This window comes from Anomaloglossus baeobatrachus, chromosome 2 (assembly GCF_048569485.1).
Source record: "Anomaloglossus baeobatrachus isolate aAnoBae1 chromosome 2, aAnoBae1.hap1, whole genome shotgun sequence".
NCBI classification, from domain to species: domain Eukaryota; kingdom Metazoa; phylum Chordata; class Amphibia; order Anura; family Aromobatidae; genus Anomaloglossus; species Anomaloglossus baeobatrachus.
In genome coordinates, this window is record NC_134354.1 from 193,078,912 (window position 1) to 193,099,653 (window position 20,742).

The 20,742-nt window shown below is 49.8% G+C and overlaps 1 protein-coding gene across 2 annotated transcripts in view; it reads right to left on the reverse strand.

The window, feature by feature from the left end:
* Nucleotides 1–20,477, reverse strand: part of LOC142291211 (cryptochrome-1-like) — a 117,678-nt gene extending 97,201 nt beyond the window's left edge. Inside the window, exon 1 of one of the 2 annotated variants that reach the window (XM_075335567.1) lies at nt 20,408–20,477. The gene's annotated coding sequence lies outside the window, so the exon portion shown is untranslated. The remainder of the gene's footprint in view (nt 1–20,407) is intronic. The other variant, XM_075335568.1, reaches the window with a different exon arrangement.
* Nucleotides 20,478–20,742: the final 265 nt, after the last annotated feature.

A 20,742-nucleotide genomic window follows, 5' to 3' on the forward strand; every position in this document is an offset into this window, starting at 1 on the left:
GGTTCCCCTAAAGTATTAAGAAGTATTTCAGGCACAAAGAACAATGAGCTTCACATGTTTGGATTAAAGGTCCAGTCACACTAAGCAACTTACCAGCGATCCCAACAACGATAGGGATCGCTGGTAAGTTGCTAGGAGGTTGCTGGTGAGATGTCACACTGCGACGCTCCAGTGATCCCACCAGCAACCTGACCTGGCAGGGATCGCTGGAGCGTCGCTACACAAGTTGCTGGTGAGCTCACCAGCAACCAGTGACAAGCCCCCAGCGCACTGCACGGAGCTACACGTGCAGGGAGCAGCGCACACTGAGCGCTGGCTCCCTGCTCTCCTAGTTACAGCACACATCGGGTTAATTACCCGATGTGTGCTGCAGCTACATGTGCACAGAGAAGGGAGCAGCGCACAATGCTTAGCGCTGGCTCCTTGCTCTCCTAGTTACAGCACACATCGGGTTAATTAACCCGATGTGTGCTGCAGCTACATGTGCACAGAGCAGGGAGCAGCGCACAATGCTTAGCGCTGGCTCCTTGCTCTCCTAGTTACAGCACACATCGGGTTAATTAACCCGATGTGTGCTGCAGCTACATGTGCACAGAGCAGGGAGCAGCGCACAATGCTTAGCGCTGGCTCCTTGCTCTCCTAGTTACAGCACACATCGGGTTAATTAACCCGATGTGTGCTGCAGCTACATGTGCACGAGCAGGAGCCGGCACTGACAGTGAGAGCGGCGGAGGCTGGTAACAAAGGTAAATATCGGGTAACCAAGGACAGGGCTTCTTGGTTACCCGATGTTTACATTGGTTACCAGCGTCCGCAGAAGCCGGCTCCTGCTGCCTGCACATTTAGTTGTTGCTGTCTCGCTGTCACACACAGCGATGTGCGCTTCACAGCGGGACAGCAACAACTAAAAAATGGCCCAGGACATTCAGCAACAACCAACGACCTCACAGCAGGGGCCAGGTTGTTGCTGGATGTCACACACAGCAACATCGCTAGCAACGTCACAAAAGTTGTTCGTTAGCAGCGATGTTGCTAGCGATGTTGCTTAGTGTGACGGGGCCTTAATTATCTCTTTTTCCAGCCTTTTCTGACTAATTAAGACCCTCCCCAAACTTGTGAACAACACTCATACTTGGTCAACATGGGAAAGACAAAGGAGCATTCCAAGGCCATCAGAGACAAGATCGTGGAGGGTCACAAGGCTGGCAAGGGGTACAAAACCCTTTCCAAGGAGTTGGGCCTACCTGTCTCCACTGTTGGGAGCATCATCCGGAAGTGGAAGGCTTATGGAACTACTGTTAGCCTTCCAGGACCTGGACAGCCTTTGAAAGTTTCCACCCGTGCCGAGGCCAGGCTTGTCCGAAGAGTCAAGGCTAACCCAAGGACAACAAGGAAGGAGCTCCGGGAAGATCTCATGGCAGTGGGGACATTGGTTTCAGTCAATACCATAAGTAACGTACTCCACTGCAATGGTCTCCGTTCCAGACGAGCCCGTAAGGTACCTTTACTTTCAAAGCGTCATGTCAAGGCTCGTCTACAGTTTGCTCATGATCACTTGGAGGACTCTGAGACAGACTGGTTCAAGGTTCTCTGGTCTGATGAGACCAAGATCGAGATCTTTGGTGCCAACCACACACGTGACGTTTGGAGACTGGATGGCACTGCATACGACCCCAAGAATACCATCCCTACAGTCAAGCATGGTGGTGGCAGCATCATGCTGTGGGGCTGTTTCTCAGCCAAGGGGCCTGGCCATCTGGTCCGCATCCATGGGAAGATGGATAGCACGGCCTACCTGGAGATTTTGGCCAAGAACCTCCGCTCCTCCATCAAGGATCTTAAGATGGGTCGTCATTTCATCTTCCAACAAGACAACGACCCAAAGCATACAGCGAAGAAAACCAAGGCCTGGTTCAAGAGGGAAAAAATCAAGGTGTTGCAGTGACCTAGTCAGTCTCCTGACCTTAACCCAATTGAAAACTTGTGGAAGGAGCTCAAGATTAAAGTCCACATGAGACACCCAAAGAACCTAGATAACTTGGAGAAGATCTTCATGGAGGAGTGGGCCAAGATAACTCCAGAGACCTGTGGCGGCCTGATCAGGTCTTATAAAAGACGATTATTAGCTGTAATTGCAAACAAGGGTTATTCCACAAAATATTAAACCTAGGGGTTGAATAATAATTGACCCACACTTTTATGTTGAAAATTTATTAAAATTTAACTGAGCAACATAACTTGTTGGTTTGTAAGATTTATGCATCTGTTAATAAATCCTGCTCTTGTTTGAAGTTTGCAGGCTCTAACTTATTTGCATCTTATCAAACCTGCTAAATCTGCAGGGGGTTGAATACTACTTGTAGGCACTGTAAATATGTAGAGTGTGTTGCATAGTTTTCCACAAGGCCACGTGAATACAATTGAGTTGTTTTTGGTCGTGTAGTCAAAAGTGTATCAAGCCTGTTTTTTTGCGAGAGATGCAGTTTTGATGCACTTATTGGCCCCAATGTTTGAACTGGTAAAATATAAATATAAATGTCATCCTAGGTTTCCTCCGGGCTGCCTGTCTCACTGTAAAGGTATCGAGAGCTGTCTCTCATAAGAAGTGCCCATGACGATGAAGGCCCACTGCTGTATAATCCTTGTTTGATTCTTTCTCGAGAAGTGATCACCGCCATTCACCCCTCAGGTGCATTGGCTTCGCTCCAAGCACAGCAGATGTATTTATAGAGCCCTATGTCAGGGCATAGTGGATACATCCGCTTTGCCTAGAGACAAGCACAGCCTGGCTCACTATTTATTAAGCTGCACGTATTGAATGAAATGTACTTTTGCTGCACACATGTTGTCTTTCACTATCTGTGCCCTTTCTGTTCCTATGTACCTATTCTCGCAGCCTATCTACAGATAAAGCAGAACTGGATCTATTATATTTGGTTTTCCATTGGGTTGCAGCAGGTGAACCTACTGACTTATCAGGAAACAAAAACACAACCAGTTAAATTATATTTCAAATAGGTTGCCCGTTACTTTTTTTTATTGATAGCCTATCCTTAGGATAGATCATGATCAGTGGAAGTGAGACTCCCGGTATGTCAGTCGATCAGTGTGGGCAAGAAGTTATCGGCTGCTGCTGGAACACAGTAGCTCTGTTATTTCTATAGTGGCCGCAACCAGGCACTAAAGATCTACCCATTTTCAATTGAATAGAAGTTAGGTATGTAGTAGTTTTTAGACTCGCCAATGGTGTTAAGTAGGCAAGCGGCAGTGGACCCACTGGACCACAGGGAGGACCCGGGCTTATCCTATTGCAGGAGGGGCTTGATTAAGCACCTACCAGGTAGATGCCAGATACCACTCGCAGGGCAGTGTCCGGGACTGTGGTAGCTGACACCCAAGACAGGTACGGGCTCAGGTGCGGAAGGGCAGAGTCTCAGGTGCTGACAGTTCAGCCAAGACGGATGAGACAGACAAATGTCGCGGGCAGAGAGGGGTTCTTTGGGAACGCCGCTCGCCTGGGGGAATCTCTGGCGTTCGGGTCCGGTGCTTCTGCTCCTCGGTGGCTCGAGCACGGGGCCGGACCCGGGGGGCTCGAGCAGCGCCTCCTCGCCCACGAGTGAAAAGGGGGTTTGTTTGGTGGTGGGATGTCGGTTGTGACGCCACCCACGAGGTTGTGGTGATGGTGGGCACCACCGCTGCTGGTGACGGGGGTTCCCGGGAGCGATGGCGGGGAGCAGCTGAGTTGTTGGCTCCTCCGTGGGTAGGGGCTATTGGTCCCGGGGCCCCAGTTGGGGAGTTGGATGGATGCAGGGGATAGGTGTAGGTGCCGATGCGGGGAGGCCGCGTGGATGCGGGGCAGCGCTATGCTGGATGGCACTGGTGTACTCACTCAGGTAGTCAATGACAGAGTCTCTAGTAAACCAAACGGCTGGATGGACGGGGCCCGCAGTCGGCTGCGGTGTCTTCACTTTCCCCGGACGGGTTGATGGCGGCTGTCTTTCCCTGCACCTGTGTGTAAGTGTTTGACCCCTATGCATTCCCACCGGTGGTCCGCTCCCCGGCGTGTACGTGTCGGGAGAGTCCGTTTTGCCCGCAGGCGCTGGCCCTTGGATCTCTGGCCATTGGCAGTGGCTCTTATCCGGACGGGTTGGGCTGTTGCCTTCTGACGGGACTTGGGTGGCAATGAACCCCTGCGGTCAAGACCGCAATCAGAGAATTTGACCTTTACGGCGGCTTCCGAGCCTAGTTGGGGTCTGAGTACCCTGCCTTGGTGCTTGGCTTCAATCCACTCCCCGGTTTGGTACCGGCGGGCCAACGCCCGACCCCAGTCCTACGGTTCCGCAGACGTCCACCTACTCCTGCAGACGGCCACCACCGTCTGCCGACCTTGCTAACAGTGCCTGGGCTCCGACCCAGACACTCACAGTTTCTGCTCCTCTCACTTCCACCTCCAAAACTAAACCTCCAAACTGAACTGACTACTTTTCCCGCCTCCAGGCCTGTGAACTCCTCAGTGGGCAGGGCCAACCGCCTGGCTCCGCCCCACCTGGTGTGGACATCAGACCCTGAAGGAGGCAACAAGGGTTTTGTTGACGGGTGTTCCTGACCAGGGGAGGGGGGTGTGTGTGTATGGTGTTGTTCTGTGACCCCTGGGGTCCAGGGCGTCACTCTCACCCTTGGTAAAACGCAGACCGTCCGCGGGCTGCCATTCCACCAACGGTTTTATTTTTCTGAAAAATATAAATAACAAAAACAGTATGCATTTTCATAACTTCCCTTACGGGAGGCATGTCACTTAAACGTTGCAAACGGTGAATACAACACTTTTAATAATAACGGACGGTCCCATTTCTTCCGCTTTCCCACCCAAACAACTTAAACCTTGATGCTGCCCCTAAGAAACGGGCAGCACCCCTTTCCCTAGTCCGGAAGACAAAACCTGGTTTAGGTTGCCCAAGCAGGAATGGGTACGGTGTCTCGCACCCGACTGTCATTCAGGGGGCCCCACGTCCAGGGGGACCCCTGACCCTGGAGGATGGTCACCGGTCCTGGTGGTGACAGGACCCCAGCCTGCTCTGCTGCGGGTCCCTCCTCCAACCTGCCTCTCCGGAGGCGGTTAACGGAACTCCAGCCTGGAATTATTTACAAGCCCACAAGTTTGTGGGTGGCCTGCTAGTTCTCGGCCGTGTTCATGAGCAGTTTCTCATGTGGGCATGGCTTTTAAGAAAAACACGTAACTTAGGGTCCCAACGGGGACGGCTCTTCATAGCCAACGGGCTACCACAAAACAAAACAACTGTAGGGTCCCAACGGGGACTTGCCGTAGGGTCCCAACGGGGATTGTCAGTTGGGTCCCAGGGGCTATCTACAACACTTGACTCCGGTACAGCTTCCTCCTGCAGCTTTCCCATGGTCCACCACCAGACAGCACGAGCCCCCAATGCCACCCTCACTCAGGGGTGACACTGTCCCACAGGACTCCATTTTCAGCCGCCGGCGGTGCGGGTACGACTGCTCCTCCGACCGGACTCTTTAATCTTGAGGGCCAACTGGAACATCAACAGAGTCCCAATGGGGACCGACAGCAAGGTAGTCGGGAACCGCTACCGATTCAACACTCTTCAGAATAAACGTGGGCATGCACATTCGCTCTCCTGCCCAGGAGCCAGGACCACCTGGGTGCCCACAGCGCCCGCCACGACCGGCCTCTCACACTGCCGTGGGCCCCACTGATCAGTGGCCTGCTCTGGATCAGCCTGTGTGGGGGACGGGCCCAGCTGAGGTCCCTCTGTGCCGGCTACGACCGGTACCTTCGGTAATGAGGGACCCCGCTGTGACGTGGCCTGCTCTGCCGCTTGGCAGCGGCGTCTCCGCTGTGCTTCAGCCGAGGCCGGGTGTCTGGACTTCTGGGCGAGGGTCGCCTCCGTTGCGGCCAGGCGGACTGCCGGGCCGTCGTCATCTCCGTCGCGGCCGGGATGGAAGCCGGGACAGGTGCCAGGGCGGTGATAAAGGTAAGGTCCGGGGGCCCCAGGTGTGGGCCCTCTCCCACAGATGCTGCGGACTCTGCTACCGGTGGTAGGGGTGACGGGTCGGTCGGGGCATTGGCCGCGGGCATGGGCAGTGAGGGAGGTAGCGTGGTTGATGGCAGCAGGCCGGGCCCCTCAGCCGTATCGACCGATCCCTCGGGGACATAGGGGCGTGGGTCGCTTATCCGCTCCTCTGAGACCGCCTCCACTCCGGATGCCCAAATGGTTGTGGGCAGGCCCTTCATCTCCGACATCCACTTCGCCAGCATGAAGTGGACTTGGGCCTGGAGCTCCTGGCACATCTTGCGGCTGGATCCAGTAACGTGTTTCGGCAGAGTCCTGGCGTCCCTGCACGCTGCAGCGTTAGTCACATGCCGCCATTCTTCACCCGCTCCCCCTTGGTTCTCTCTGGCACCTCCTTCTTCAGGGGGCAGGGCTTCACTTTCGCGCCTTCCCTGCTCGGGGAATACCGCTCGAGCGGGAACTTTTCACGCCCAAGATGGCGGAATTTCAAAATTTTGGGCCGGACACCGCCGGCGGGGACTGCAAGGCGCACTTCTACTGGTAAGTAGATGGGTAGGATCCTGTTCGTGACGCCAAGTTGTCGCGGGCGTAGAGGGGTTCTTTGGGAACGCCGCTCGCCTGGGGGAATCTCTGGCGCTCGGGTCCTGTGCTTCTGCTCCTTGGTGGCTCGAGCACGGGGCCGGACCCGGGGGGCTCAAGCAGCGCCTCCTCGCCCACGAATGAAAAGGGGGTTTGTTTGGTGGTGGGATGTAGGTTGTGACGCCACCCACGGGGTTGTGGTGATTGTGGGAACCACTGCTGCTGGTGACGGGGGTTCCCGGGAACGATGGCGGGGAGCAGCTGAGGTGTTGGCCCCTCCGTGGGTAGGGGCTATTGGTCCTAGGGCCTCGGTTGGGGAGGTTGGATGGATGCAGGGGATAGGTGTAGGTGCCGATGCGGGGAGACCGCTCGGATGCGGGGCAGCGGTGCAGCGCTGTGCCGGATGGCACTGATGTACTCACTCAGGTAGTCAATGACATAGTCTCTGGTAAACCAAACGGCTGGATGGACGGGGCCCGCAGTCGGCTGCGGTGTCTTCACTTTCCCCGGACGGGTTGATGGTGGCTGTCTTTCCCTGCCCCTGTGTGTAAGTGTTTGACCCCTATGGATTCCCACGGGTGGTCCACTCCCCGGCGTGTATGTGTCGGGAGAGCCCGTTTTTCCCGCAGGCGCTGGCCTTTGGATCTCTGGCCGTTGGCGGTGGCTCTTATCCGGACGGGTTGGGCTGTTGCCTTCTGACGGGACTTGGGTGGGAATGAATCCCTGTGGTCAAGACCGCAATCAGAGAATTTGACCTTTGCGGCGGCTTCCGAGCCTAGTCGGGGTCTGAGTACCCTGCCTTGGTGCTTGGCTTCAATCCGCTCCCCGGTTTGGTACCGGTGGGCCAATGCCCGACCCCGGTCCTACGGTTCTGCAGACGTCCACCTACTCCTGCAGACAGCAACCACCATCTGCCAACGTTGCTGACAGTGCCTGGGCTCCGACCCAGACACTCACAGTTTCTGCTCCTCTTACTTACACCTCCAAAACTAAACCTCCAAACTGAACTGACTACTTTTCCCGCCTCCAGGCCTGTGAACTCCTCGGTGGGCGGGGCCAACCGCCTGGCTCCGTCCCCCACCTGGTGTGAACATCAGACCCTGGAGGAGGCAACAAGGGTTTTGTTGACGGGTGTTCCTGACCAGGGGAGGGGGGTGTGTGTGTATGGTGTTGTTCTGTGACCCCTGGGGTGCAGGGCATCACACAAGACTGCTAAATGGACAAACAAAGTCTCTACTATTGATGGGTGCAGCCAGGATGGCTGAGGCAGACAGGTATGGGGGTATGGTAGGAACCTTCATAGTCTCTAGTACTGACAGGTGCTGCTGGGATGGCTGACGCAGACAGGATAGCAGGTGCAGGCAGCTACAAAGGGCAAGTCCCGGACAGGGTGACAGATGTAGGTAGGTGGACACAGGTAGAGTTAACGAACAGAGGGCAACAGGACCTGACAACTAGGTAGCTAGTCGGACATGCACTAACTAACTGATCATGTTACTCAGGCACCTCCCCGAATGGGAGAGTGCCTTGTATACCTAGTGCCTCTCAGCCAAACGCTAAGAGACACTTATGAGAATAGGAGTGCTGGCCCTTCAAAAAAGCAAACGTGTGCTCATGTGCAATCTAAGCGCAACCCTGGGGGGCCTGTGTGGCATGCACAGGCCCTGAGTGCAGGATGAAGAAGACTCACATGGGGAGGACCACAGAATGGCGAAGCACGGAGGTGCAGTCCAGCAGCGGCGATGAGTGAGTCAGCATCCCTTCTGGGAAGAAGCAGAGCAGTGCAGGGATGCTGATGCCACAGTAGTGATGAGAGAGCACTACCATGCTCAAGTGCTCGGTACTCGTAAAAAGTAGTCAGATGCTTTGAGAGGCTCGACTACCCGGCTGGGAACCAAAAATATAGGGAAGCCCTTCTTTTATTATTTCATGAATTTCATTAAATAATTAAAAAACAAATGAAGTGGGCTTCGCCATATTTTTGTGTCCAGCCAGGTACAACTAGACAGCTGGGGATTGGAATCCACAGCACAGGTTGGCCTCAGCTTTCTGGGCCCCTCTGCTGCAAATTGCAGTCCGCAGCCGCCCAAGAAAATGGTGCTTTCATAGAAGCGCCATCTTCTGGCGCTCTATTCAACTCTCCAGCTGCCCTGGTGACGAGTGGTTCGCTGGGTAATAATGGGGTTAGGGCTATCTGTATATTATCAACTGAAATCATTATTACCCAGCGAGCCACCGGCATCAGGGCAGCTGGAAGAGATGGATACAGCGCCAGAAGATGGCGCTTCTATGAGAGCGCCATTTTCTGGGGCGGCTGCGGACTGCAATTCGCAGCAGAGGGGCCCAGAAAGCTCGGGCTAACCTGTGCTGCGGATCCAATCCCCAGCTGCCTAGTTGTACCCGGCTGGACGCAAAAATGGGGCGAAGCCTACGTCGTTTTTTTTTTTTTAATTATTTCATGAAATTCATGAAATAATAAAAAAAGGGCATCCCTATATTTTTAGTTCCCAGCCAGGTACAAATAGGCAGCTGGGGGTTGGGGGCAGCCCGTACCTGCCTGCTGTACCTGGCTAGCATACAAAAATATGGCGAAGCTCACATCATTTTTTTGTAGTTTTTTGGCAAAAAAAAATAAAAAATGCTTCCCTGGATTTTCCATTGAGAGTGAAGGTAACACCAAGCAGTGGGGGTTAGCAGCCAGTAGCTGCTTGGATTACCCTTAGCTAGCAATACAAAAAATGCAGCGGAAGCCCATATATATTTTTTTTAAATTATTTATTTAAATAACTAAAAACAAAAAGGGCTTCCCTGTATTTTGATTGCCTGACATCACAGTGCTGTAAAAATAAATCTTTAAAAAAAATGACGTAGCGCTCCGCGGTATTTTTGATTCTCAGCGCACATAAAGCAGACAGCTATAAGTTGCCACCCCCATCTGCCTGGTGTTACCTTGGCTGGCAATCAAAATACAGGGAAGCTGATTCATTTTTTTCATTTAAAAAAATAGGTAAAAAAAAAATGACGTTGGGTCCCCCCATTTTTGATAGCCAGCTAGGGTAAAGGAGAAGGCTGTAGCCTGAAAACCACAGCTGGCAGCTTTACCGTGGTTGGGGATCCAATGTGGAGTTTACCCCAGGCTCTTTTTTTATAATTATTTTATAAATTTTAATAATTACAAAAAAAAAGTAGGGTCCCCCCCCCCCAAATTGGATCACCAGCCAAGGTAAAGCGGACAGCTGTGGTCTGGTATTCTCAGGGTGGGAAGGTCCATAGTTATTGCCCCTTCACAGCCTAAAAACAGCAGGTCGCAGGCACCCTAGAAGTGGCGCATCCACTAGATGCGCCAATCTTGGAGCTTCACCCCAGCTCATCCCGTGCCCTGGTGCAGTGGCAAACGGGGTAATAAATGGGGTTCATACTAGCTGTAAAGTCACCTGACATCAACCCCAGCAGTTTGTGATGTCATGGCGTCAATCAGATACCCGACATCTCAAACTGTCAGTACTAACAAAAAAAATAGACAAAAAAAAAATTATTTGAAAAAACACTCCCCAAAACATTACCTCTTTCACCAATTTATTGTAAGGAAAAGAAATAAGGGGGTCCCACGATGACTCTGGACTGTCTAGAATATGGAGGGACATGCTCAGGGAACGTATCCCCCATTTTCTAGGAGTGCAGACCCTCCATGTGAGGAGTGTGGGTGCAATGAATCTGCACCCACTCTCCCCGGGTCCACAGCAGCAGAGTCCATGTCGTAACTGTTGCTACCAAAGCTGCAATGCCCTGCTCATGAGGTAAGGGCATGCCTAATCAGGAGAACTATTCTACAGTTCCAAATATTGGTATTTGCTGATATTATTGCTATTCCACCTACTATATATTGGGGATAGGATCTTGGAGATGGAATACCCCTTTAAGTCCAGTTATCCAGCTGAATGAATACTAAACAACAGAGCTCGCTATTTAGATGTGTTTTCTTGTGGCATATAACGGACTCTCATGTTTGGTAGTCGTTCAGCAGGGCAACTATAAAATCAAATACCTCCATTTGGAAATGTAGTATAGCTCTCCTGATCAACTATGTTCCTTACTTCATGAGCAGGGCATTGCAGTAGCTTACAGATGCATGGTTACCACCACTCACTGTGTCTGAACACAGGAAGCTGAGCTGACAGCCGCTCTGTGCATGCGGCAGCGTCTATTGTGAAGGAGGGGGTCACGGGGGATCAATGCTGCACAGGTACCGTGGGACACCGGGGAACAACAGTGGTGTTATAGGGGGTGACCTGACAGGGCCTGGGGAGGAGTTTAAATAATTTTTTACCGGCGCTGTCATTTACTGTAACGTGATCATTGGTATACGGTGTATACCGGTGATCACGTGATCGGGGACCAGAAAAACCGGCCTGAATCATGATCTCCAGGGTCTCAGCTACCCCTAAAACCCCGGAGATTTTCTGACGCTGGGGGGCGCTATTCACTTATTTCTGCCTGCTGTTTATAAACGGCAGATTAGAATAAGGCTACATTCACACGACCGATCCGTTTTGCGGTCCGCAAAAAACGGTCCATTTTTTTCACGGGTGCATCCGTGTGGCATCCTTTTCCGTTCCGTATACGGTCCGTATGTTATCCGATTGTCATCCGTGTGCCTTCCGTTTTTTTTGCATACTGCAAAAAAACTGAAGGAGGGAAAATACATATATTTACCCAGGATCCATAGCTTCAACCTACATGGGGCGGTTACATGTTCACACCAGTGCCATTTTCTACTGCTTTTCACAGCGTAGAGGGCTCTGGTGATTTTCTTGTGCTTGTACAATTCACATCAGTCTTTTCTGTCATTATAATGACAGAAAGACACATCATGTCCCACTCTCCTGCATTTTGTAATTTTGCACCCTTTGGTGCCTTTCATGTGGCACTAAGGGGTGCTTAGCCTTGTATTTACCAAAAAAAAATAAATTTAAAAAAAAAATGACATGGGGTTCCCCCTATTTTTGATAGCCAGCTAGGGTAAAGCAGACAGCTGCAGCCTGCAGACCACAGCTGGCAGCTTCACCTTGGCTGGTAATCCAAAACTGAGGGCACCCCACGCTGTTATTTTAAATTAAATAAATAATTAAAAAAAACAAAAAACACATGGGGGTGCCCCCAAAATTGGATCACCAGCCAAAGTAAAGCAGATAGCTGGGGTCTGATGTTCTCAGACTAGGGAGGTCCATGGTTATTGGACTCTCCCCAGCCTAAAAATAGCAGGCCGCAGCCGCCCCAGAAGTGGCGCATCCATTAGATGCGCCAATCCTGGTGCTTCGCCCCAGCTCTTCCCGTGCCCTGGTGCGGTGGCAAACGGGGTAATATATGGGGTTAATACCAGATGTGTAATGTCACCTGGCATCAAGCCCTGGGGTTAGTGATCTCAGGCGTCTATCAGATACCCGACATCACCAACCCAGTCAGTAATAAAAAAAAATAGACGACAAACACATTTTTATTTGAAAAAACACTGCCCAAAACATTCCCTCTTTCCCCAATTTATTAGAAAGAAAAACAAATCCAGGTCTGCTGTAATCCAATAAGGCGTTCCCATGACGATCCATACCATAATCACTGTCCCAGTCAATGAAGAACAGAATGTTCCCCATTGGCTGGGAGAGCAATGCAGTGACCTGAGCTAACATCAATAGGTCAGCCAAGGTCACTGCAGGGCATGACAAGTGCTGCTGTCAGGAGCGAGGTACATTACCTGCGGTGACGATTTCCTGCACTGCTGATAGCAGAGCTGTCACTGACTTCAATGACCGCCGCCTTCACAGCCAAGTATCACGGGAGCCTGTGACGTCACCGCTAGTCACAGTCTCGGCATCACTGCGAGAGGAGGAGATGTGACAAGTGGCGGCCATGGAGAACAGCGACAGCGCTGAGGTCGGGAGGGCGGGACTTCATCACCGCATGTAAGCCGAGCGGGGCCATGTGTGCAGAGTGCGAGATGAGTGGAGCTAAGCGGGGCCATGTGTGCGAGGTGGGTGGAGCTAAGTGTGGTAATGTGTGCAGAGTGCCAGGTGGGTGGAGCCAAGCGGGGTAATGTGTGCAGAGTGCGAGGTGGGTGGAGCCTAGCAAGGCCATGTGTGCGGGCGGCGGAGTGCGAAGTGGGCGGAGCCCAGAGGGGCCATGTGTGCGGGCGGCGGAGTGCGAAGTGCACGGAGCCTAGCGGGGCAATGTGTGCAGGAGGCGGAGTGCAAAGTGCGTGGAGCCTAGCGGGGCCATGTGTGCAGGCGGCGGAGTGCAAAGTGGGTGGAGCCTAGCGTGGCCATGTGTGCGGGCGGCGGAGTGCGAAGTGGGTGGAGCCTAGCGGGGCCATGTGGCGCTGAAGACGTCACTGTCGGGGACTGCATGGCTGGGGACAGGTGAGTGTGAGTGTGTGTGTGTGTGTGTACATGCCGAGTGCAGGAGAGGGCGGAGCCGAGCGGGGAAGTGTCGGCTCCCTGCACACGTAACCAGGGTAAATATCAGGTTACTAACCAAAGCGCTTTGCTTGGATACCCGATATTTATCTTGGTTACCAGCTTACCGCAAGCTAACAGCGATGGCTCCCTGCACACTGTAGCTGTAAAAAGCCACGCTTTTGCTGATCGAACCGTTCTCGAACGTAACTCGAACTGCCGAACGTTTAGCAAAAAGCTCGAGTTCTAGTTCGATCTAGAACACCCCCCAAAATCACTCGAACCGCGAACTGGCGAACCGTGAACCACGAACCGCGCTCAACTCTAATAAACACATGTGACGCCCTGGACTAGCCAGGGGTCACAGATAGTCCCACGCACAACACCCCCCCTAAAAAGGGTCACAGCAGCCACCCTTAAAACCCTGAGTCACCCTACTCAGGTTCTGAGGTTCACACCAGATGGGGCGGAGCCAGGCGGTTGGCCCTGCCCACCGAGGAGTTCTGATGGCCTGAGGCGGAAAAACATGACAGACAGTCTGTGGAGAGAGTGGAAGGGAGAGGAAGGAGAGGAGTAGGGAGAGTGAGGAGTAACAGAACTGACAGGGGGTTCGGGTTGGAGCCCGGACACCCCTTTGGCCAGGAGGCAGACGGTGGTGGTCGCCTGCAGGAGACCGGGAAGACAACCGGTGGAACCGTAAGGGACCGGGACAGGGTAGTGGCCCGCCGGAACCAAACCGGGGAACCAACTGGATACCGAAGCACCAGGAAGGGTACTCAGACTCCGACTAGGCTAGTAACCACCTTTTAGTCGAATTAACTGATTGCGGCTTGGACCCCAGGGGTTCACCCCCACACAAGGCCTGATTGAAGACAACAGCCCCACGATTCGGGATAGAGAGCTACCACCACAGCTAGACATCCAAAGGGCCAGCGTCTGCAGGCAAACGGGTTCCCCAGCACACACACACACCGCTGGGGAGCGAACTACCGTCGCTGAAACATAGGCAGTTACATACATAACACAGGTGCATGAGAAAGGCGGAAACCACCAACCCGGAATAAGGGGGAACAACACAGCCGGCTGCGGGCACCGTCCACCATCTTGTTTGGTTTACCAGAGACTCCCGTGCATTTGTCAGAGTGAGTACACCAGTGCTCTCAGGCCGAGCGCCGCACCACACCACACCTGCACTGCCCTGCGCCAGTACCATCGCCAAAACCAGCGACTCCCCTCGGGCCCCGAGACCCTCACACGCCCCTACCCACGTAGGGGTTGACATCAAAGCTGCGCAACACCGTCCATGGGAGCCTAGTCAACAGCAGTGATGGTGTCCATCTAATTCACCACAGCCCCGTGAGTGGCGTCACGAACTTTAACCCCAAAAGCAAAACACCCACCCAAACCCCCCTCTTTTCTCTGGGAGGCGACAGGATTCCCCCTACCCCCCGGGTCCGTGAGAGGCTCGAGTCACCGCAAAGAGAACCCGACGAGCACGGATCCCGAGCCCCCGAGGCGGCGCAGAGAGAAAATTCCCGGGCCTCACACACACACAATGAGATAGTTACAATTTTCTGGAATAAATACAATGTATAATAAACACAAAAATATAGTCTGTAGGTAAAAAGGTTATTCCCAAAATATTAAGACACTTTCCATCCATAGGATAAGGCATAACTCACTGATCACCGGGTGGCCGACTTACACTCCATTTATTATCTGTGGGACTGACATGACGGAGAAACCCAAGCCCAACACTATGATGTGTATCATTCATGTGGTGCGCTAGTATTATAGTCCCTAATATTCCAGCAAGGTTTATTGTTATCCACTAAGAGCAACTCAGCCACCACCAATACATTTAGTATATCTATAACACGAGGAGTTTGTGGGATCATGTACAGCACTTAGATACGATGGTGTAATGTTACACAGGGCAATGTGTTACTGCACATAGCAGTAGCCATAGTGGCTATCTGAGCTAAACAGAGGCGTTTTGTGCTGCAATTGATTAAAAAGGATATTCAGAAATTCAAAGGCAGTGTTGTGAATGTCATCCGAGTGGGTGCTGGTGTGATCTCCCTCTGGTGGCCAGGAATGGTAATGAACTGGAATCTGAATCTGTTACTCAGACAGGTGTGGGAGTTAATTGGGAATTCAGGAAGTCCTATTGCAGATCAGCCTAATGTATTTAGTGTATTTAGAAGAGCATTTTCTGCTTAGCGGCTGTTTTCTTGCTGCTTCTGAAGATGGCTTGGAGGTTTCCCTTCAGTTTCTCCCATTTATTCTGTGCCTGAATCTACTCCAGATAAGTTTGCTAGTTTCTGTGCTTAATTGCTGAAATTGCCCTTAAAGTTGTTTCTACTTATTCCATTTGGTTCTGTGTTTGGTTTCTTGTATGTGAGGATCTGTCTTTTTGCTTTTGTGAGCATGACAGTTCCTCCAGCAAGAAAGGGAGCTTGCTCCCTGTTCATGTTTGGATTATTTACACTTTAGAATATTGTTTGTTCTGTGATTTTGTTACTTCCCATTATATCTATATATAGTTCACTTTAAAGTGTCTGGCACAAGAGTACCTGATATAGTGGGGGAAGACCCAGTGGTCTTAGTATTTTTTTTCCTATCAGGAGGTTGGTATTTTTTGAAGGGTTTTTTGCTGGCCGCAATCAGTTATCTGTCCTGTCCTGTCGTATCTAGTAAGTTGGGCTTCACCTTTGCTAATCCATATTTTCTATTTGTGTATTGTGTTTTCTTACGTCACCGTTGTTGCATGTTGGGGGCTTGCTATTTCTGTGGGCACTGCACTGAGGCAAGTTAGGATTCCTCATTTCTATCTTTGAGGTGTAGCAAGTTTCTCCAGCAGTGACAAGGTGTCTAGGTGTGTTAGGAACATCTCACTGCTACTTCTAGTGTTGTCTGATAGATAGGGGATTGCGGTCAGCTTAGTTTCCAACTATTCTTGTGGTTATGTTTTTTTCCTGATTAATGGGATTTTTTTGTGATCATCCACGGTTACCAGATCATAACAGGCAGACAACAAGATTATTACAAGGAATGTAAGTCCTTCCATATGATGAGATGTTGGAAAAGTTGGGCTTGTTTAGCTTAGAGAAAAGACGTCTCAGAGATGTCATTTATATGTATATGAGAATAATAAGGCAATGCACATGTTCGAAGGAAAAAAAAAATTGCAGCTTGCATGATTTGCCTTGGATCACAATTTACCATTCAAGTCTATGGATCCGTGAAAAAAATCAGACCACACACGGATGACATCTGAGTGCAGTCCACTTTTCATGGACTGACAGAATGTAGAAGATGGGGAATTGTTTTCTTTTAATCTTCTCCACAGCTGACAAAAACGGATCCCACTCTGATCAAACTGGAATCAGAGTCTGATCAGAGTTTTATTACTATTTTCCTCCGATGAAGAATATACGGTCTCAGTGACCCTTGCCTAAGGCTGTGTCATCAATCTCAAATTGGTGGAGGTCTGATTATTGCTTATTAGCCTAGGGTCACAAGGCAGTATAGGAAAATCAGTATGTTTTCATTCAAAAAAGTAGAATGATCTTTTTCGAAATTGTCATTCGTGTGCAGTCTGTGTGTGATTTTTTTTACTCAGCAGTTATTAATCATTTTCAGGACCATTTACAGTTTCCTATGTTACAGAATGTAATATATCCATACAAATCAGATGTAGTACAGTGGCATCTGATTTTTTTCTCATAGCTATAGACTTGTGTAACGCCTGCCTGGATCCACAGACTCAGACGGGCTGTAATGGACAGGCTAGAGGGAAGCCACTCACCAAGCAGGACCCCCAGAACCCTGAAACCGTTTAACCCCTATACAGGGATTTGGACTTACACAGGGCTCTTGAGATCACTACCTGTGAAAGGCTGCAGTCTGAGAGAGTAGTAGTCAGGCAGGGTCAAACCAGGAATTGCAGGGCAGAGACAGAATCGGCAGGCAAGGACGTAATCAGAAAACGTAGCAGAGGTCAAATCCGGATCGGGCAGCGAGGTACATAAACAGCAGGCAGAAGGGTAGTCAGGATCAAGAAAAACTCAGAACACCAGAATCACTACACAGAACAGGGTGGAACAGGAACCAGAATATCAGAACTATCTCTGGCAGTGGTCAGTAGACAGGAGGGGAATTAAGGAGGGTGTCATGTCTTCCCATTGGTTGTAGCTGAATGATGGTAACTTCAGCTGGAAGACACACGCCACCTATAGTCAGCCAGTGGTACTGCAGATCCCAAGGAAACCCAGCCCAGTGCATGAGCGGAGCCTGCGCCCACCAGCGCCGCTGGCATCGACTTCTCTCCCATCACCAGCACTAGTTCCACTAGTTCCACCAGTTCCATCAGGAACACAGCGTGCGTCGCCTGGCGCTCGGAGTAGAAGTTGCTGCAGCGGACTCCAGTGGTGACGTAACAACTTGAATGGGTGAGTCTCATCTGATTTCAGATTAAAATCGCAGCATGGTGTGATTTATTCACAGACAGATTCTGTCAGTGACTACAAATCAGTCATCTGCACAGCCTCATTGAATAACATGGGTCAGTGTGTTATCCGATTTATGCGGTCAGCTAAACGATGCCTTTGGCTTGCTTATATAGCATCATCATACTCCAAAATGCTTTGGGCCACGTGTTGAGTATTTGGTCATTTTTTTTTACCTCACAATTTGTAAGCCAAAACCAGGAATGGGTAAAAAATGCAGAAGTGGTGCATGTTTCCTAATATTTTTGCTCTGATTGTTACACTCCAGATTTTGGCTTACAAATAATGAGGTAAAAACTCAACCAAATACTAAATGTATGCATGCAGCCATATAGATGTTATCTTGAGGGGTTGAATGATTGTGGTCGCAGGGATCACAACCACAAATGGGTCTGGAGGTGCATGGGATCTGTCGGCTCCAGCCCCTGCTTCAGTTGGATATGCGTCTGAGGCTGCACATCCAGCTGAAATGCATCGCGGTGCAGAGCCCCGTCAAGTCACTGTACTGCGATGCACGCTGCAGGCCAAACAGAAGCCGACAGCTTTCATCTGTGTCCTAGTGACTGAGGACGCCGCATGGCAATGACATCATGCATTGCACTGATGAAAGCTGCCGGCCACTGTGCGCTGGCTACACAGGAGAATGCTGTGTGATGTGGGAGCCTGTGACCTCGAGTACAATGTTGTTGTTTTTTGCATTAGACAGAACAAAGACATATTTCCCAGGATGGGGACATATATACCAGGAAGAGGACAGTAGATACAGGAAGGGGACAGTATATACCAGGAGGTGAACAGTATATGCCAGGAGAGGCCCTGCAAAGGGACAGTATACAACAGGAGGACTCCAGGAGGGGGACAGTAGATACCAGGAGGGGGACAGTATATAACAGGACGGGCCCAGAATGGGGACATATATACCAGGATGGGGTTATATATACATCAAGATATGGGCTAGAATGGGGAAAATATATACTGGGGAACATATATACTGGGATGGAGGACATATAGGACAGGATGGGGGACATACTTACCAGAATGGGGGCATGTATACCAGGATGGGGGACATATTTACAAGGAAAGAGCCCAGGAGGGCATTAGCACAGGGTCGGTGACATTACTACATAAACTACATAAAGGGGGGAGGGCAACTCATGTGACTTTATAGGATTTAGAAAGTGAAATGTATACATATCTATACATACATCTGACCAGCATAAGGGAGGAGCCAGGTCCAAATTTTGCACCAGGGCCCATCGAAGTTTAGTTACGCCACTGATTATTACCACTGTTCCCATTGGGTCTCACAATTCACATTTCCTATTAGTATGTTTTTGAAGTGAAACTGGAGTACCCGGAGGAAACCCACACAAACATGGGGAGAACATACAAACTCCTTGGAGATGTCCTTGGGGGGACACCCAACTCCACCACCAATTGTTTTTAAGCAGCTTCAGCATCAATACTTTTTGATTTGGAGGCATCATTAATTTATGCCACATACAAAAAGCTTTGATTGTTTTTGTTTTCTTGAGTATTTTTATTTTAAAGAAATGTAGAGCAAATTTATTCATAGAATTATGTCAGAATTTTTTCTTAAATGCATTGAAAAATATTGTATTCAGGACAAACTTCATATTTATAAATTCCTGATGCCTCTTTTTGTGACATACCCGAACATATGACCATTAAAGTGGCATTGCCACAAAGTTAAGTTTAAAATTAATTTTAATCATAGAATAATAAAAATTTCCACAATTGGATGTATGTAAATATTCCTGTCCTCAGATAATCTTATAAATGTGCCCTGCTATCTACTGTGTAATGGCCATGTCTGACAGTACAGAGACACGGTCTGATCATATCACATCTCCTGGGCCGGGGACAATGAAAATGAGAGTATACAGACAGGACAGCATGTGACCATAGTTGATTCTTTCTGTGAGGTAAAACATTTCCTTGCCTATGTTTAAAAAATGTTTTACCTCAAAGAAAGAATGAATTGCGATTCTGTGCTGTAATCTTTGTATACTTTTTTTTACTTCTTTCCTGACTCATAAGATGTGGTATGACCAGACCATGTCCCTGTACAGTCAGACACGGCCATTATACGGTCATTATACGGTCATATAGTAGGGACACATATATGATTATCTCAACAAAGGAACATTTTTTTTTTTTAAAACACATCCTATGTGGAACTTATTATTCCAAGATCTATCGATTAAAATGAACTTTGTTCATGGGAAAACCCCTTTAAGGAAGGTTCTGCACGGCAAGTTTGTCCACAACATACGATGTATGGGCAAAGATCGCACTATACTATTCCTGAATCACAGCCTCATGTAAGTGAATGTGGTTCTGTTGTGTTTCATCACAGTAACTAGCATAACGGGACCCCAACATAGTGCGATGTAGTAACAGCATAATGCAACCTATGTAACCTGACGTGTTATGACCAAAGAAGATTTGGGCCATTTTGCCAAAATCAAATGCCAAGTGTTATCCATGTTACGATCCCAAAATCCCAACACAAAAACAAATGGATTTTTCTAACTATTGAACAAACACAACACATTAGCATCATAGACGCCATGTTTTTTCTGTTTCTTTAATTGTCCATTATGAGGGATCGTTATTGTTTCTACCGTACATTTACCCCATCAGGTCTGCTGTCAATTTCAACCTTGAACAGGAAATTTGTAAAATAGTGCTGCTTTACTTAGAAAACTCTACTGCAGTCCTATGTAAAGTTAACCCCCAATATCCCGGCCTTTATTAGGCTATAGAATCAAACCAATACTACATTCTCAAAACTTACTGTGAGCTCCTGCAAGTCTTCACTGCTTTGTATACATGTCCAACACGCATGCAAGGAAGAAGTGTACAGAGTGGAGTGCTCCCTCCCAGCAGTAAGGGACATAGGGAGGCGCCACATCCCTCCCTCTTCCCTGCCACACAGTCAGCAGCTGGCTGCGCAGAGGAACATGAAGCACAATGGTCGGGGTAGTACTGGAGGCTGTTTGGCACACACACCGGGAAGAAGATGAAATCACATTATATAACTTGCATTATTTCATTTTCCATTTATGCAATTGTGCGGTTTCATTTTTTTATAGAGCAATTAAGATTATTTAAGAGAGTAAAGTATACATT